A 20454-nucleotide genomic window follows, 5' to 3' on the forward strand; every position below is an offset into this window, starting at 1 on the left:
TCCATAACCATTGGGCCTAGGGCTATCAAATTTGGTATGTAGAGACATCTAATAGTCCTCTACCAAATTTGTTCAAATTATGCCCCCTGGGGTCAAATTTGACCCTGTCCCGGGGGTCACAAAATTGAACATATGCTTATATAGGGTATATTTTGTGAAAACTTTACAAATCTTCTCGTCCATAACCATTGGGCCTAGGGCTACCAAATTTGGTATGTAGTGGCATCTTATAGTCCTCTACCAAGTTTTTTCAAATTATGCCCCTGGGATCAAGTTTGACCCTGCCCCGAGGGACACAAAATTGAACATATGCTTATATAATGCCTATTTTGTGAAAACTTAAAAAAAATTCTTGTCCATAACCATTAGGCATAGGGATACACAATTTGGTTTGTAGTGACATTGTATAGTCCTCTACTTAGTTTGTTCAAATTATGCCCCAGGGGTTAAATTTGACCCTGTCCCTGGGGCCACAAAATCAATTATATGCTTATATAGTGCCTATTTTGTGAAAATTTTAAAACTCTTCTTGTCCTTAACCATAAGGCATAGGGCTACTAAATTTGGTATGTAGTGACATGTAATAGTTCTCTACCAAGTTTGTTCAAATTATGCCCCTTGGTTCAAATTTGACCCTGCCCGGGGTCACAAAACTGAACATACGCTTATATGGGGCCTATTTTGTGAAAACTTTAAAAATCTTGTTGTCCATAACCATTGGGCCTAGGGCTACCAAATTTGGTATGTAGTGACATCTAATAAACCTCTACCAAATTTGTTCAAATAATGCCTCTGGGGTCAACTTTGACCCTGCCCCAGGAGGTCACAAAACTGAATAAACGCTTATAAAGCGCCTATTTTGTGAAATCTTTAAAAATCTTCTTGTCGAAAACCATTCGGACTATGGCTACCAAATTTGGTATGCAATAACATCGTATAGTCCTCTACCAAGTTTGTTCAAATTCTTTGGGTCAAATTTGATCCTGACCCGCGGGTCACAAAATTGAACATTATAATTATACGCTTATATCTTGCTTATTTTGTGAAAACTTTAAAAATATTCTTGTCCTTAACTCTAGGACCTAGGGCTACCACATTTTGTATGAAGTGAGATATAGTAGTCCCAGCCCAGAAGGTCACAAAAGTGTACATGTGCTTAAATAGGGCCTATATTTAAGTATTTGCACATGCAGAGAAATTTGTTTCAGCCTTTTTTCAGCAGTGGAGCGATACAGGGCCAGGGTTTAAATACTCAACAAATGAAACCGTGTTCATGCTTGCATGAACACAGTTTATAAATGCTGTCAGAATAATAAAATATGCAATTACTATAAATACAAATGCCAGGGAAAAGTGCTTTTTGTACTAAAAAATTCGAATGAATATTACAATATTACATTCTGAATACTTTGGTATGTAATTAACAGTTTTGTCTGAGAAAATCACTAAATTTTATATATTAATTCAAATTCACATAAATCATATTTCAAAAACACATAATTACTTCAAATCCTTTCACACAATACTGGAAAAATGCACAGTTTCTGATTGTTATTGATTGTTTATTAATTTATACATGTACTATTTTTTAATCTTGATGAGTCCTCAATTGTATTATGCACATCTTAATCTGTTTTAACAATTATAATATAAAGATTAAGGCTGACTCAGTAAAATAATAATCCATGATTTCTGCAGTACTTGCAGACAAACAAGGAATACTGTGATATTATCTATCTATCTAATGGGATATTAATTTGGCTTCAATAGAAAAAAATCAAAGCATACACATGTAGTATATAATGTGTATGTATATATATATATATATATATATATATATATATATATATATATATATATATATATATATATATATATTAGTTAAACTTAAATTGATTGGCCATCGATAAAAAGATATAATAATATGTGTGTATATATATATATATATATATATATATATATATATATATATATATATATATATATATATATATATATATATATATATATATATATATATATATATATACTTGTAAAACTAAAAATTAAATATGTATGTTTCTATTACATCATTTAGGACTTTTATTTTCAGACAAAGTAGAGTGAAGCTTAAAACAGTATCCAATTGTAACAGTCAATTTTGGGAAAATCAACCTTATAATTATTTTCTGTGTTGGTCAATGTCATAATTGGTATAAAATGTATATTGAACTGGAAGTTGTCTTTATTTTAAATGATAACATTTGCTTGGTCAGCCATAATTGTCACAATCAAGTGGTCTTTTTACACTGTAGTTTTCTCACTGACTATGGGTTTGTTCTGAGAATGGGCCACACAAAGTATCGTTGGGGAGATGAGTTGTCAATTTTATGTTTATCAGTCTTTCATAATCCAGTATACCTGTAAAAAGTGAATTTGTAACTAATAATCACACAATATACACAATTAAAATTGTATGCATTTAGATTTATTTAGTACTGCACATTAATCATTTTCCAAAAATATGTAGCAACATTATATTATATAATGCTGCAATACTAAAGTAATTTACTAATTAAAGGTCGCTGATGTGTAATGGATGTGGTGTCCACCTAATGATCTGGAGGTCACTGGTTTGATCCCCAGTGTGGGAGCATTCTTAAGAAATCTCCAAGAGACACCCAAGTACTGGTTCTAGGCCCAGAAAACGAACTCAAGAGCATTTCACATACATGTATGTAGTTAGTACTTTAAATTTAATCGAACTAAAAATTGGATAAAAATTAAAAACTGAAACCCTTATTAATACATTTTATTTTGAATCAAGCAAATGTGGAAATTCATTAAAAATAGTGAGGAAAATTTAAAAATTCTACTTTAAAGTAATCATGATAATTTAGATTATTTTCAGAATATTTAATGATGATAATGATACAATTATATATTACCTAAATGATAAAAATAAAACATGTAATGTTAATTTATGAAAAAAAAACGTTTTAATTTTATCAATATCATGGTAATTACAACTAGATACAGGCAATTAGATCAGAAACGTGCATTATTTATATTAATGATCAACCCAGACATTTGTAGTGATTTATGGTCACTATTTTGATTAACGTTCTATACATGACCTGTCATAAAAGGTATTTTTTAGCCAGTACTACAATCGGCAATGATAGTCTGTATTGCATACATATTCCACCGTCTTTTATCGATTCGCTTTCTCAAACTGAACAAATATTTAATGTTTACATCGCGAAACTTAATGCATTTAGTTTCACTTTCGGTTTGGTTGGTTTTGTAAACACCGTAATTTCATCTTAAAAATTGGATGATAGGGTGATTAAATAATAATGGAAAAGTAAATCACTTGGATAATAGGTCAAAATGCAACACAAATGAACGTTAATAGTGCTCTTAATATCAAAGTTTCGGTAAAAAGTTTGGCGCTAGTTCAACGCGCATCGTATTCAGCCTCATAACAATAGACTGACAACCTTTTGGGTAGTAAAGTAGTAATACAAGGCAATATGGCGACCGTTAGCCACGAGGCCTATCTTACGGAGGAATCCGAGATAGCCGATGTATCACGATTGGAACAACCTGTGGAGGCAGAGGTCTCTTCTAGTATAAGGGAGATCACTGCGTAGGAGATTGGGAAAAGAGACGTACCCGACTTTGAGACCTACATTATATTCTTCTAATCGTAATCGAAAACATGACTTTTTAAAATGCCGTATTTGATAATAAGAAGACCACTTCCATTCGTAAGTTTTTATTTTTAATTTCTTTCAATAAACATTATTTATAGCAATGTGTTTGATAAAAAGTAAAAACGATTAAAATAGTGAGTTGTTAAGGAAATTGTATTGATATTATAAATTAATCATCGATCAATACACAGGTACTTGAAAAAAAATTGTCATACACCAACTGCTGCGTTTTCCTTTTTTCAAATGCTCGCATGCTTTCCGTTTTGGACGTTTGAACATCGCCCCGCCCCCTGTAAAGAACGCTCGTATGCCAGACATTTTTCAGACAAAATTCAGACTGCCTCACTGGTTAAAACCGTACTTCGCGATTAAATAATTCTTTAAAAATCTAACAGTGAATGCAGTCGGATGGTTCCCTGTCAACATGGACGCGCAAAGTTTACATAAAAAAGGCAACATTTACTCGGGACACAGTCTCGCATAACAACGCGCACCTGCTGTACGAAGGTTACAGTATACTAAATAATTGTTTCATGTAGGCTGTACTCTCTAAAAACTACCATAGGTGACAGGAAGGCATGTTTTACACTTTAAACTAGTGTTCGGGTTTTATCTTTCGAAGATTATAGTAGGGCATGCATATTTGTTCACTACTGAATCCCTGAAATATGATAAACTTGAAGACTATAGTAAAGCATTGAAAAGGGTTACATTCTACTAAGAAACGGCCGAAAAAAGGTGCAAAAACAGTCGATTTTGATTCGTGTCAAATTCTTTATTGGTTTGAACATGAAATATCTTTTGTATTCCCCCGGATCGAATGATCGGGGGCATATTGTTTTTGGCCTGTCTGTCATTCTGTCCCATAACTTGAACTTTGGTTAAAGTTTTACGATAACTTTTACAAGATTGATGATAGCAACTTGATATTCGGCATGCACGTGTATCTCATTAAGCTGCACATTTTGAGTGGTGAAAGGTCAAGGTCATTCTTTAAGGTCAAAAGTCTAAAAAAAATACAATCCAGGGGAAGAAATAAGCTTTAAAAGGGAGATGATTTATAAACCTGCAAAATGGTATATTGAAATATTATTTCAAAGCGGCGCAATAGGGGCATTGTGTTTCTGACAAACACATCTCTTGTTATTGCATAAATCGGTTCCGCTTAGAATGTCCCTTAAGAAAAGGTATGGTTATTGGGGTCTCTATGTGCAAAATGTTGCATTTATTTTCTCTTAAAGTTGTCGCTTTTTACATTGAATTATATAGGGAAACTATTTAGTATATTATGACCTGAAATTTACAATTACAATTTCCGATTCATTCGTGTTTAACATCAGCTTTTTTCACTCGTCCTGTGGGACGAGAGCTTAAGGGAAATCACTCGTCCTTTCAAGATTTCACTCGTCAATACGAGCGGAAGAGTTGAATTTTTGTCCCCTATCTTAATTTGGTTTTGAACTATGATGCAAGTAGCATTGGCACCAACGAAAGTACTGTAAGTACAAATGATCATAGTGGTTCAAGTATAAACTCTGTGTCTAGTGATACTGAATTGTACATGGATTCTTCCCATAATGACTCAAATTGCACTGAAATGTATATGAATTATTCCTCTCAAAATGTGTCGAACTCTAGTACAAACTTTAGTTTTAAAAAACATGAAGGTTTAAAGTGCTTATACGCAAATACGGATAGTATTAGAAATAAATGGTCTCAATTGGAAACCTTGTTTTTATTCACCAGCCTGACATTGTAGAGGCGTTTCCTAAAATGTGTGACTGACTTTGAATATTGAACATTTTGTACTACAGGGTATTCAGCAATTTGTTAATCCAAGATTCATTGGTAACAATTTTAGAGGAAAACTTTTATTCATAAGAAATGGTATTGAAGCTGAAAGCTATGAAAAACTGAACTTCTAGTCAAGAGGCATGTTGGTGTCAAGTAAAGGTGAGCCAAAAATGAAACTGTTCTTGTTTGTTTAGTTTATCGTTCGCCAAACTCCGGAGATGAAAATACTAATAAGTTGAACGAGCAAATGGCAGCCATTGGAAATGAAAACCATGTTAAAAAAGTGGTAATGGGTGACTTTAATTATAAAGACATAGACTGGAACCATTGGGTATCGTCTGCACTTGAAACTCATATAAGCCAAGGCCCATGAATTTATTGAATCAGTGAGAGATAGCTTCTTACTCCAACATATTAGCTTTCACACACGATTTTGAAATTCACAACAGCCCAGTATATTGGACCCTGTATTTTCAAGTGATGAACTTTTAATAAATGAATTGAGACACTATTCCCCTACTGGTAAAAGTGACCACGTTGTTGTTTCATAAATATAGACTGTTGCAATTAGGTAAATAATGATGAAAAAGAGACATTTTTGTACGATGAAAGGAATTATGATGCATTAAATGAAGAATTGTCAAGTGTAAATTGGGAAGAAGAATTCAGAGACAAAAATATAAATGAAAATTGGTCTTTAATGAAAGAGATACTAGCGAAATGTGTAGAAAAGCATGTTCCTAAAAAGAGACATAAACCTCAAGCCTCCATGCTGTTCATCAATGTCTTTGTCTGGACCACTGGTTCAAGGGCGTTCCGGATCCAACACTTTTGTCCGTTTGACTGGCGCCTTAACAGGATTGGGAGCCGTCATCTTCAGTATTATTCGCCCTAACACGAGGTCACTTGAAGCGTCGTCTGTAGAAGAGCCCTCCTCTTCTACACTGACTTCGGGATCTGAATCCCAGTCACTATCCCCATCATCTTCCTTACCACCCACTGCACCCCCACAAACACTGGCAGTCTCCGCACAACATGCCTTGTCACTGTCCTGAGTGGTTTTGTCATGTCCTGTTCTAGCATGATGTCTTTTCAAATATGCGACCTTCTTGAAGGGCATTCCGCAACCCGTGCATGTAATTTTCTTCAAAGCGCACGTCATTATATGTTCTTTGTAGTATCTCACATGAACCGGTACGACCTTTTTGCATAATGGAAATAAAGTTCTCTTACTGAGGGCTGTCTTCGTTGTCGCCATGTTGGTACTCTTTGAACGAGCATGACCCTTGCGTTTAGCACAAAACTCACATAGATCTTTACATCATGTCGTACTCTAGGCCAGTAATATCGCTGCCTTATCTTTCTAAATGTTTTCTTATTACCAAGGTGTCTTGTGGAATTGATGCAGTGTATGAGTTTCAACACCACTCGCCTTGGTTTCAATGGGACAATAACCTGCCAATACACAATAACGGTTCTAAGCACATCCCATTTTCGAACTACCAAGTCATCTCTGACTTTGAGTCTCTCCCATTGGTTAAGTAGTGTTTTGAAACTGCATTCCTCAACGTCAGAATAATTGGGTCGTGTACTATTCAGGATCCACTGCTTCAGATGTGAAACATCTGCGTCAGTGTTCTGAGCTGAGAAAATATCAGCTATTAAATCAGTATTCTGGGGTTCACTCTGTTCACTCATATTTACTGCTGGTTTCAGCACACTCGTATCAGGAAAATATTTACCACTGTGTCTGCATTGCCTCGTTCTTAAAGCATCATTATAGCCGTGCAACGGACGTGGTCCGTGCTCTATTTTGAAATCATACGACAGCGGTGTGCTATCCGCGCATCCTGAAGCTCCCTTGCTTTTTATAGAACACATATCTCCATTGATATTTATCTGCTCTGACGCCAAGTCAATATGACAATGATACTGCTTGAAAAAGTCAAGGAAACATGATTTCTCCATCATTGTCCGCTACTCCCGTCGTGATCGGGTAGGTTTTCTCATTAATGCGTAGGTCTACCGTGGTTTTACCTTTGATAGTAAGCGGCGTTCCACATGCGGCGAAAATGTCCTTGTCAAAACTGTTGAGGTCGGTACACTTTTCACGGTTCAAACTCCAGGTCTGTGTTGACATCAGCGGAAGTGTAGCTCCTGTGTCTATAAGACAGCTTACAGCAGAACCATCGATGTGTCCTGTTAAGATGAATAAGCCGGCACATTTGAAAGTAGATTTCTTAATTTCACCCCCCCCCCCCCCATCGTCACAGTGTGCGAAATTCGCACTAGCCCGAAGGGTTTGGCATGAAAATCCATTCGGGCTAGTGAGAATTTAAAAATTCATATAGTAGGGCTAGTACGAAATTTTTCTTTTTATGTATGTGTATAATAATATGGGCTATTATTTTAAAATCTGAATTTCGCACACTGTAATGTCACATCTACTTCAGTCAATTTTATGTGACGCATTCGTATTTGACCTTTGGCTTTTATTATACCTGGGAACATTAGTGCGCCTTGGGTTCGTTCTAGGTGTTCGGAAGTTATTCCGTGGTCTATCTGAGCCCATATTCCTAGGTTGAAATGACCTCGGGACACTTTTACTTTTTCGTTTCCACTCGCAAAACTCGTTTTTGAATTGTTGTATTGCAGATTGCAGGGACTTGAGGTCGTTCTGATGTTTGATCTGGCTATCGCCTTTCGCAGTACTTGTTGCCTGCACCTGACTTGAGGCTAGGTGCTTTGGCTCAGCTTTGTAGTAGACTTCTATTTCAACTGCATGACGCACAGCATCATTCAGACTCGATGGTTTATCCTGTTTGGTGCGTATCCTCAACTCTACGCTAAGCCAAATTTGTCAGCCTTCTGAAGTCTTGGGCTAGTTCTGACAAGTTTTCCGATGCACGCTGTTTTCGTTCTCGAAGCTGCACCCGGTACAATTCTGTTTGATTGAGCGGCTGAAACCTTTCTTGATAAGCTCTGTATAGTCATTGCAGTGTTTGGACAAATTCCAAAATAAACCCTGTGCCTGACCTCTCAACGATACGGCAAGGTACATTCCCTTCTCTTTTTCAGTCCATCTGTTCAACTCTGAACAAGCATCGAAATGCGCTTTATAATCGGACCATGACCCGGAACCATCATACGTCGCAGGTCTCATTATAGCGGTACGCTCCTTGCTCGGGGTCTCCGCCTGGGGTCGCGATGTACTCCGTCTTTTGGTCACATGCTTCGGGGTATCTTCAGCATATTTCGGGTCTGGTATTCAAAAGTACTAGTATATGAATACTAGAGAACACATTCATTTTCAATATTACTGTAGGGACCGTAACACAGCTACACGTGCATGTAGGCAACAAGAAATGACTTTGAAAATAAAATATCGGAGGAAAACAATCCAAACGCTTTTTATAAGTATGCAAATTCAAAGCGTAAACTGCAAGTAGGAATTTCATATTTGAAAAAGACTAATGGAGGGTTTACTAAAAATAATAAAGAGAAAACAGAAGAACTGACCTCATTTTTCAAAAGTGTTTTTGTAGTTGAAGATTTGAATAATATTCCAGATCCGAATGACAGGAGTAATGATTTAAACATTGGTGAACTGTTGATTGATGAAAATAAAGTTATGAAATTACTAGAAAAATTGAATACCTTGAAATCCTATGGACCTGACCTTATACATCCTAGAATTTTGAAAGAATGTAGAAACAATTTAGTCGTCCCACTTACAATGATTTTCAAACTATCTTATGAAAGTGAAACTGTTGTTGAAGATTGGAAAACTGCATATGTGAAAGCATTGTTTAAAAAAGGTGCCAGATATGAAGCTGGTAACCACAGATCCATAGGTTTGACTTGTATACCTTTGAAAATGATGGAAAAACTTGTTAGAGACTGTATAGTTTCATACATGAACTCAAATAACATGTTTTCAAATTCTCGATTTGGTTTCCGTTCTTTACGTTCGTGTACCCTACAACTTTAAGATGTAATGGATAAATGGACTGAATGGAAAGACGGGGGTAACAGCTTTGATTGTATTTATTATGATTTTCGCAAGGCATTTGATACAGTACCGCACACTCGATTAATGAAGAAATTATAGTCAGCTATAAATGGCAAAATTTTGAACTGGGTAAAAGCTTTTCTTACTAACAGGAAACAACAAGTTATTGTAAATAAAAGTAAATCTGAATGGTGCAATGTTACAAGCCGCATACCACAAGGAAGTGTTTTTGGGCACACGCTTTTCTTGGTTATTAAATTACATAAATGACATAAAGGACTTAATTGAAAGTACCATTAGACTTTTCGCAGACGATACAAAACTATTCAACCTTGCACAATCACGACAATATACGGACCAAATTCAAAGAGACAATGACAAATTATGTAATTGGAGTGACACTTGCCTTCTTAAATTTAACACTGAAAAATGAGGAGTAATACATTTTTGAAAAAATAACCCAAACAAGGCGTACCTGCTTGGAACAGGATCTGAAAGAAAGAAAATTTCAAGTAAAACGCAAGAAAGGGATTTAGGGATTTTATTCAGTCCTGATTTGAAATTTAGAGAACATATGAACCAGTGTATCAATAAAGCCAACAGCAAAATAGGACTAATTAGAAGGACCTTTCTTCACATTACTACAAAACAACTAAGGAAATTACACAAGTCGTTAATGAGACATCACTTGGAATATGGTAATATCATTTGGTACCCACGATTAAAAAATATATAGAAGTTGTGGAACGAGTATAAAAACGTGCGACTAAATTAGTATACTATGTTAGACACTTGCCATACATTAAAAGACTTAAAATTTTAAAAATACCATTTTTGTCATATCGTTGTTTCCGTGGAGACATGATCGATTTTTTTTAAATCTTGAATAAAAAAGAAGACATTGAATTTGACAGATTTTTGTAATGAACAATACTACAACAAGGGGTCACTGTTTAAAGCTCATGAAGAAATCTTGTAGAAAGGACATCAGAAAATACTTCTTTTCTCAGAGAGTGATAGATCAGTAGAATAATCTTCCGGAATTCGTTCTTACTGAGCGCCGTCCCTGAATACGTTTAAGAACAGATTGAACAAATACATGGGCGATAAAATGTTCTCAATTATAACGAAGACTACCTTGGTAAACGAACATGAAGAGGGCTAATAGAAGCTGATCCAGCTTGCGGCCCTAATGTTTGCATGTATGTATGTATATATACAATATGGACCAAAAATAATTTTCAAGTACATGTAGATCAATATTCATATAATTGCACAGTATAACTAGAGTTAAACACATTTACTCATTTTAAACAAATGTTTACATAGTTACTTTAATCCAATCATATATAATGATGGAAGAAAGAAAGTAGATTTGTATATACATTGTTTGATTTAAAATATGGTTACCTTATAAAAGGTGGGTTTAATATAACGTGTTCAATTTATAAAATATTTCAGGTATTAATTTCATAATTTAACCTAAATTTAATGTAAATTGGGTCTCAATATAAAGATAACATCTAGCGACAAGGTGTCATATCCCATACACGAGTTATATTTTAAGAGAATAATTATTTATAAGCTTTTTTATTGCTAAGTTTGGATTAACTATATGCTCCCCGGATGTGGCCAGCTGTGACGATAGAGGCATGCTCTGGACAAGCTAATTAGATGAACACAATTAAATGTACATACATCATATAATTGCTATTTGCCTTGTTGTTTCACTATTAAATCAATGGGAATAGTCAGTTTTGAGACTATTAACATTAAACAAGATTTTAGGATCACCATGCCGCTAAATAAATGTAGCAAGTTCTTATCCAATTTTGTTCTCAAAATCTGTTTAAATATGCCGCATAATATGGAAAGCTCTTTCCCACTTTTTTTCAATATATGTCTAGACGTATTGCTATAGATTGCAAGTTCTGTCTAGATATATGACTACGTATGTCAAGTTTAAAGATTTAATGTCAGATAAATATGGAAAGTTCACACCAACTTTTGTTTTCAAGATACGTCCAGATGAAGTACACATATTACAAGTTCTTACCCGCCATAGCTTTCAATATATGTCGAGATGTATCGCTAAACATGGCGATATCCCTACCACTTTTTCCAGACATATCTAGATGCATTGCTAATCATGACAAGTTCTTATTCACTTTCGATTTCATGTCATATGTATTTGTATGGAATGGGTGACCAATGCTTCTGAATATTTCTTACATTCACAAATTATGTTTAGGAACTCAGGTGTTCATAAATTATAACGAGCACATTATTTTGGTAAACGTATTTGTTATTCGTCTCTATAAAACATGCAATGAAGGAAATCAATTAATATGAAATATCTCTTATTAAAATTGCTCAAAGCTTCTTGTTGCTAGTTTTAGTATCCACATATACTTCCACGGATGTAACTGCTGTTATACAAATGCAAGTGTAACATATTTATCACCAGGGTAGGGCTTCGCAGTTCTGTATAACGTGTTTATTATTACAACGTTATGGGTATTTCAATGCGTGTACATTATCTTATAAGTTTCAAACTATTACATGTAGTTATTTATTGTACCCTGTGTTGGGCAATATTTAACATCTTCGTTGCTGTCTGCGTTTTGATTTATGCATTTTGATTTATGCATTTATTACGTTTAAATTGATGTGTTGAAATGTAACATTTTATCGCAAGGTTTAACATTCGCATTTCATTTTTTTTTCAGGAAAACGCGTTTGCTCAAACAATCGTTGGTGATGTAAACCTTCAAGAACATGTTTTCAAACATATTGGGGCTACATTTTGCGCAGAAAGGTACACAAGTTGTTTATATTCAAGATGCTTTGCAAGTTTAAGCTTCGAAAATTGTCACAGCCACATGTTCCTGCTAATTTTTATTCTAGACCTTTTTATTTTCAGATTTCATTACAGTTTCATAAAATTATATTTTATAATGAAACAACAACTATTTATCAGTTGTCTGGTAGCATGGCGATAAAGGCTCATCTCATTTATGTAACTAGTATGATCAACTTAAAGCCGCATAAATACTCAAAATCAACGAATATTTCGTAAATAAAGTTAACCCATACTATCAGTGTTCCTTATAGCAATAGCCAAAATTTCAACGCTAGATGTGGTATGGTTACGAGAAACAAAACGCTCGTTTTTGTGTCACAATACATTTAATGTGAATTTCCCGAAACGATATCCGAACATTTACGAGCAAACGCGAGAGCGTCGGAAGCACAACGTATTTGCCATGAGCTGCCGAAGCCAATCTTGCGTTCGCTCGTAAATATGAATTCCGGACATTTCTCCCCCCCCCCCTCCTTTCAGTTTTAGTGCTGACATTCCACACCCAATAAATTTATAGTTGGTTGAAGTATAATCTTGATTTATTATCAAAATGATTATTTTGTTTATGAAATCTTTAATTAACTTTATCTATGAAGCAGCTTGTTTGGGTTTTTTAACCAGGTTTTCCGAAGGGGAAAAAACTGGTTATTAGATTGGCGAATGCGGGCGGGCTGTCGGGCGGGACGGCTGAACAAGCTTGTCCGGGCCATAACTATGTTGTTCATTGTAAGATTTTTAAATCATTTTGCACATTTGTTCACCATCACCGGGCGGTGTGTCGCGCGAAAGAATTACGTCGATATCTCCAAGGTCAAGGTCACACTTTGAGTTCAATGGTCAAAAATGGCCATAAATAAGCTTGTCCGGGCCATAACTATGTTGTTAATTTTCAGATTTTAAAATTATTTGGCACATGTGTTCACCATCATTGGACGGTGTGTCGCGCGAAAGAATTACGTAGATATCCCCAAGGTCAAAGTCGCAACGACTACAAATAGATTGATTTTGAAACAATGGGGGGGGGGGGGGCAACTGTGATGAACAATCAGTAGCAATGCACATTTTGAGTTGTAGTTGTCTCCCTTTATAAGCCTTTTTTTTATTGAAAACCTGGTTTTGTGACAATTTTGTCCCTTGTATAGCTTTATAATTCTGTTTTTTTTGGTTTAACTGTGAATGCATGTAAATCATTAGTTTACACCTATTTATTTTTAGCTCGATTGCGTCGAAAGCCTTAGGATTATATAAACGCTCTCGAGTCCGTTTCCTGGGCCTAGAACCAGTACTTGGTGTCTTTGGGGGAGATCTAAAGAACGCTCCCACGGTGGGGATCGAACCCGTGACCTCCCGATCGCAAGGCGGACACCATAACCATTACACCACGGCGACCTTCATCATTAGTAAGTGCATGTTGGTGTACTAGTGGAATAAATGGAATTTTCTCAAAATCTTACCGGGTATCTTATACATGTTATCATTTGGGAACACAAATGTAACCAAGAATAATGTGTAATCAAGACCTGTTTTGAATGCACAATTAACACCTTATTTCAGTTTGAGGTTGTGGAACTGTAGTTGTTTGTTGTTTTTATTCCAATAAAATAGGATCAATTGGTGAATTATTTTAGTTTGAGTAAACTTGTGCAGGGTTGTGGAACTGTAGTTGTAAGGGGTTTTGAATCCAATTAAACAGGGTCAATTTGTGAATTCAAAAATGGTAAAATCATATTTATATTAATTTCAAAACTGTTTTCCTTGTAACAGTTAAATATGATAAATAAATAAACTATGTAACTGTCAACAATTTTATCTTGTTCGTGCATTCATATGTATATTATCAAATTATCGGATGTCACTGATATTTTCATTTTTACAAATAACTTATTTAGTCTAATTAAAACAGAATTGAACTTTCCTTGCAAATTATTTTATTATCAATAATATAATTAGCAAATGTAATCAAAACTTATTGATATTTTAATAATTTAACTTTATGATATTAAGAATATTTAAAAGCAAAAATTAAAAAAAAACTTTTTTTATTTAATGAATTTTGTGGAATTTATGGACAAATTAAAACCTTTAATACTGATTAAAAAATGTTTCAAATGCAAAAATATGAAAAACTTGGCATTTTTTTATTCAATCTCAAAAGAATTTTTAACCATCTAAATAACCATTAAAATATATTTAAATGTTCATTTCTTAATTTTGACATCAATGTGAAATGCCTTTAAATTCATGTAATAACAATGAACTAAAAAAACATAACTTTCATTTGCAACTGTATTTTATAGCAAATAGTGGTGACAACAGCAACAATTTACTGGTTAAGATGTTAATGATGGACTTGTCATTAAACCTCGTCATTATTTTCAAAACATTATCTTTAAACCTAGTCATCTGCCATTAAAACATAAAACATCTGTTTCAAAAACATAATGTATAATTACTGGTAGTCATCATGCACAATAACTTAGCACATAGTAATTAATATATCCGTTTTACAGAACACAATATCTATTAACCTAGTAATCATGCACTAAAACTTAGCATCTCAGTTTCACAAACATTACATCTCTTATCCACAATGTCATGCACACCACCTTTTCACAATCTAGAAACTAGTGTCTCATGGCAGGGGTGTGATTTTTCCGCGAATCGGGTTGTCCGGGGTCATTTCCGCGATTCGCGTAAATTCGCAAAACAAATGGGTGAAAGTACGACCGAATCCGCGGGTGTATTTCATAAGCGGACCGAAAAATCCACAGCTTGCGAAACTTCTCCGCATATTACACCGGCATTCTGTCTAAGCATTTTTTTAAACGAGCGATGTCATTGGCTGTCGTTTCCCAATCTTCCAATTAAAATCGGTCTTTTAAATGTGCTTCATATTTCGTTGATGATTCGATTGCAAATGGCGCCTTTGTGAAGCGTTAATCTACATCTACATCTGTATGGTTTCATCAAACTGTCATGGCTTGACATTTTTTTGACGGTGCGCAAAGAAAGAATATAAAGTAAAGCGTAAAGTTACAATAGTAAAGGAAGAAAAAAGTAAAGTAAAAAGTAAGAAAGTGTAGTAGAGGCCCCAGTTACTTTTCACACCCATCAGGTCAAGACAAATTAAGCTTCCGTAACGGTACCAGAGCACAAGGCCCTGCCAACACAGCTCATGTCCGTCATTTGAATGCTTAATTCGTAACTAGGAGGGTGTCCCCTTAGAAAGTTAGGCTGGATAGCCCACTCTTGAAGGATGCCAGAGAGAAGGCCTCAGCAACGGATGCTGGTAGATTGTTCCAAAGTGGTATACTGAGTGGGAAAAAACTGTACTTGAGGGTATCAGATGTAGGAGTGACTGGCAAGAAGTTTGAACCATGCGGGTGAAGACGATGAACGACGATTAAGGAAGACAAACCAAAGAATCTCACAAAATCTCGGGAGATTTAACAATTATTGAAAAAGAACAAAAACACAAATTTAAATTGGAAAGGGAAGAAACAAAAGTGGATATAAATCAGAAAGCGATACCACTTTCTGAATGGGTACGGAAGATCGACTGTCTTGGTAAGGCTGAAGTCATATTCTATTCAGGTGAAAGGCATTGAGAATTTAAAGGCATTGAGCTCAAACGAAAGATTGCCGTCATCGTTCACACGTATCGGAACACATATTGATTTTGATGATTATTAATAATGGTGACTTTGCATAACATGTTAAGTGATTTTGAAAAGATTTTCATAAAAAAATCTAGTTTATAAGTTTAAGATGGTGTTTATTTAAATGTCTATTTTAAGGTTTGTCATTGCGTTATGCACGCGATTCGGGAAGTCAAAATCCGTATACAGAATGTTCCTCCCCTCAGACATCAGCTCAATCACACCCCTGCATGGTCTGCTGTACGTCCCCTGTAAGTTCTACCTGGGGGCTGTATACCTTAGCACATTCACTCAACAGTTCACTCGTTGTTAAGTCTTTGGCATCATACCTGGCCCAGAGGTCTCTGATACCATTCTAAATCCTTCGGCTCACTGGCCTCACTCTCCTAGTGGACAGACCATCCCTGAGGTACCGTAACTCATACTTAACATCCTCGGCTTCTGTGCGTGGTGCCGGAACCAGGCGGTAGAATGTTAGGTCCTGGCCTCCTGCTTTCCTATTCAGGGAGTGGTGCCAGCCTTCAGTGCCATTGCTAGATCGCACACTAATCCCATACACTGACAATGAGTCCCTACCAAATAGTGCATGGTTCAACCACTGCTCCTCCATGTACCTAACGAACCTGGTGATCTGTTCAGAGTTAGCTCTAGCAGCCAGCAGCTGGCATGCTGGCTCGATATCAGCGGCTTGAAGGAATGGTCATTAATACAATTGTTATAATTGTGTAATTTGTAACATATTATTCCACTTAAAATGACCATCAAAGAACATCAAAGCTGTACTTTTGCTCAATTTTTCAATGATCTCAATTATTTAAAGAAAAATTTCTATCAGGCACTTATAAAAACAATTATAATTAGATCTATTTAATTTGTAAAAAGCTTAGTGCTTTTACTCATGTATCCATATTTTCCCACTTCCATATTATTTGAGTTAATTTGCTCTAATTTGATCCAAATAAGTTTAACTTGCAATTTGTTGGTACAATTAATTAACTAGAAGTGGCGCTGCAGAGGGTGGGCAAGGCCTATGTTGTTGGGGCCCCGAGGTGGGTAATTGTACATGGATGGTCCAGATAGACCGTGTTGTCATAAGAGATGTTCAGTATTAATTTGAAGTCAATTGGTGAATATGTTAAAACAAAATTTTGGGTGGGCGTGGTCTATGTGGGCAGGGCGCCCCAATGTTGGTAATGGGGCCATGTATAGTTGAGATTGACTCTATTATCATAATAGAAGTTCAGTATCAATTTGAAGTGACTCGGTGTGGAAATGAAGATGTTATAGCAAATGGCAATTTTGGGTGGGTGTGGCCTATGTTGGCGGGGCCCTGGGGTAGGTAATGTGAACATGGATGGTCGAGATAGACCGTGTTGTCATAAGAGATGTTCAGTATTAATTTGAAGTCAATTGGTGAATAAATGAAGAAGTTATGTTAAAACAAAATTGTGGGTGGGCGTGGTCTATGTGGGCGGGGTGCCCCAGGATTGGTAATGGGGTCATGCATAGTTGAGATTGACCGTATTGTCATAAGAGATATTTAGTATCAATTTGAAGTAAATCGTTGTAGAAATGAATAAGTTAATGTAAAATAACCTAAAAAATGAGTGAAAATCTCTGTCCCTGCCCCATCCCAACCCCCATAACTTTTGACCTAGGGGTCAGATCAAAATTCCAAATAGTGCACTGTCGCACATATACTCATAGCTACCAAGTATTTAAGTTTCAATGTTCTAGTGCTAATAGTGTAGAGTGGCAAGTGGCCCGGACGAACGGACAGAGGCGGAGATAACCACAATTCACCCGCTCCAATTCGGAGCGTGGGGATAATCAATAACAAATAAGAATTAAAGTACTGACAGTACTGTGTGACGATGCTTTTGAAGAGGATGGATATAAAAGCATCAATTTAAGTTTATCTACATCATCACAATTGTGTATGTGGGTACGAAAAAAAATTGGGGTAGGAAAATTTTGGCTACGAAAAAAATATGCCAACAAAAAAAACGAACAAAAAAAATTGGGTTCAAAAAAAACATTGGTTATGAAATAAATTTGGGGACTACCAAAACAAATTTGGGTTCGAAAAAAAATTGGGTACGAAAACAAATTGGGAAAGAAAAAATGTGGGTACGACAAAATTTGGGTACAAAAAAAAATTGGGTACGAAAAAAATAGGGTACGAAAAAAAAATGGTAAAAAAACAACATTTGGGTGCGAAAAAATAATTGGGTACATAAAAAATTGGGTACGAACAATTTTTGGTATGAACAATTTTTTGAATGAACGGGGAAATTGGGGTACGAAAAAAAATGTGGGTACGAAAAAAAATTGGGTACGAAAAAATTTTGGTACGAACAAAAATTTGGGGGTACGGGGAAGAAGTACCCGTGGACCTCTCGATAAATTTGAAAGAGGACGGGAACCAAGCTGCCTTTACCTTTATTATTGGCCCTGGGGTATATAATGTGGACATGGATGGTCGAGACAGACCGTGTTGTCATAAGAGATGTTCAGTATTAATTTGAAGTCAGTTGGTGAATAAATGAAAAAGTTATGATAAAACAAAATTTTGGGTGGACGTGGTTAGCCTCTATCTCCTCCTACACTATTAGCACTTAAACCTTGAAACTTACACACATGGTAGCTATGCGCGTATGTGCGACGTTGCACTATTTGGAATTTTGATCTGACCCCTGGGTCAAAAGTTATTTTCATGTTCGTCGCATGTTGTAATTAAAATGAGTTATTTACCCATTTTACCCGTTTATTTACCCATAACCTTTGACCCAGGGGTCAGATAAAAAATTCCAAATAGTTCACCGTCGCACATATGCATATAGCTACCATGTATGTAAGTTTCAAGGTTCTAGTGCTAATAGTGTAGGAGGAGATAGTGTCCAGGACGTACGGACAGAACGCGGAGATCAGTACAATATCCCCACGCTTTTAAAAGCGTGGGGATAACTAATATTTTTATCACTCAGGATTTAACTTACATCAATTTTTTGTAAATCATTAATGTTTGAGACACATAAAATGCACTCACTTCTAATACTAATCGCTAAAGTTATTTTTTTTTTCACATATCCCAGTATTACAAATAACTACTTCTAATATACATTTTCATGTTATGTAGACAGTTCACTCCCAAAATGGGAGTGAAACGGGTAGGGGGGAAACGTCTTGGGGGGGGGGGGTGGACGACTGCCACCCGTAAATATCGTTGCGGTAAATTCACATATTTGTTCATTTTGAGTGATTATGTGGCTTTAAAGTGTGTTGAGATATTGTTGAGTCATAATTTAACACATCTTAAGCTTTGCTGAGTTAGACGTTTTATTTGCATTGATTCCAAATTCCACATTTTATAACACTTAAAATTATTATTTCCGTTGTTTAACCTTTTAAACCATTTTAGAGCGGTTTTTTGATCGAGTTATATTTAAGAAGTACTGAAAATGTTTTATTTAACTTTTTTAAATTTCTTTATCCTCATTTGCCTGCATCTTTACTTTATGTTTTTAAAAGGTTACACGCACATTTTCGTTTTAAACGATAAATCAGGTTAAACGTACTTATTATTACCATGCTTGTGTACAAATGTAAAACGTTCGTCTTAAAACGGAAAAAACGACACTTGTTTTAGTTGTTTTAAGTCCAGTGATTTTTCCTTTAAATATTCAAACATTCGTTTACTAAGAGCCATATTTTGCGTCACCTACCACTTCTTTGAACAACTGGAATCCGTTTATTTACATAGGTCTAATAATAATAATGCACTGTGCAATGTATATGTTCATTATCGTTTATAAATTTCAGACAACAATATGAGATAAAACAACATCCAAGCTGGGTTCTCGATAAACTCGAAGAAATAGGTTACCGCGTGGTGTCCAGCGCATGTAATGCCAATGTGATGGTGTGGACGATGCACGCTCATCCCGCGATGTAATGAGAAGTCCAACAACAAATTGATGAGTTTAATAAATAGATTGAAGACAGATTTTATGGCTTTTTGCCTTTAATATGCATGCTAGTAAAATATACATTGCATTGGCTTATATTAATTTGTTTATTAAAAGGGACGTTGTCACACATTTTAAAGTACTTTATGGAATGTTTTACTTGACAGATTTTCGCTTAGTTACTAAAAGTTCATGAAGTGCGTTTGTGATCGCTCTTGTATGTCGTCTGTCGTCCTCCGTAAACATTACATTGCTAAGACATATTATATAGGCCACATTTATTTCCAATCTTCATGAAACTTGGTCAGAACATTTGAAACTGGGTCAAGTGTTAAATCCCTGTTTAACATTACAGCACGGCGTGAATTATGAGTTATTAAAAGCATATACAATTTTATTTAGTATTTATATGTTATATTATGTACTTAAATATATATTTACGTCAGATAACTAGGATGTT

General features: G+C 35.4%; 1 long non-coding RNA gene across 1 annotated transcript; it reads left to right on the forward strand.

Annotated features, from left to right (window-relative positions):
* The first annotated feature begins 3642 nt into the window (after positions 1-3642).
* LOC127874820 (uncharacterized) lies at positions 3643-20032 on the forward strand. The gene is made up of 3 exons (XR_008047118.1): positions 3643-3752; positions 12234-12322; positions 19849-20032. It is a non-coding gene; the product is annotated as an uncharacterized LOC127874820 (long non-coding RNA).
* Positions 20033-20454: the final 422 nt, after the last annotated feature.

This window comes from Dreissena polymorpha, chromosome 3, assembly GCF_020536995.1.
Source record: "Dreissena polymorpha isolate Duluth1 chromosome 3, UMN_Dpol_1.0, whole genome shotgun sequence".
In the NCBI taxonomy this organism is placed as follows: Eukaryota; Metazoa; Mollusca; class Bivalvia; order Myida; family Dreissenidae; genus Dreissena; species Dreissena polymorpha.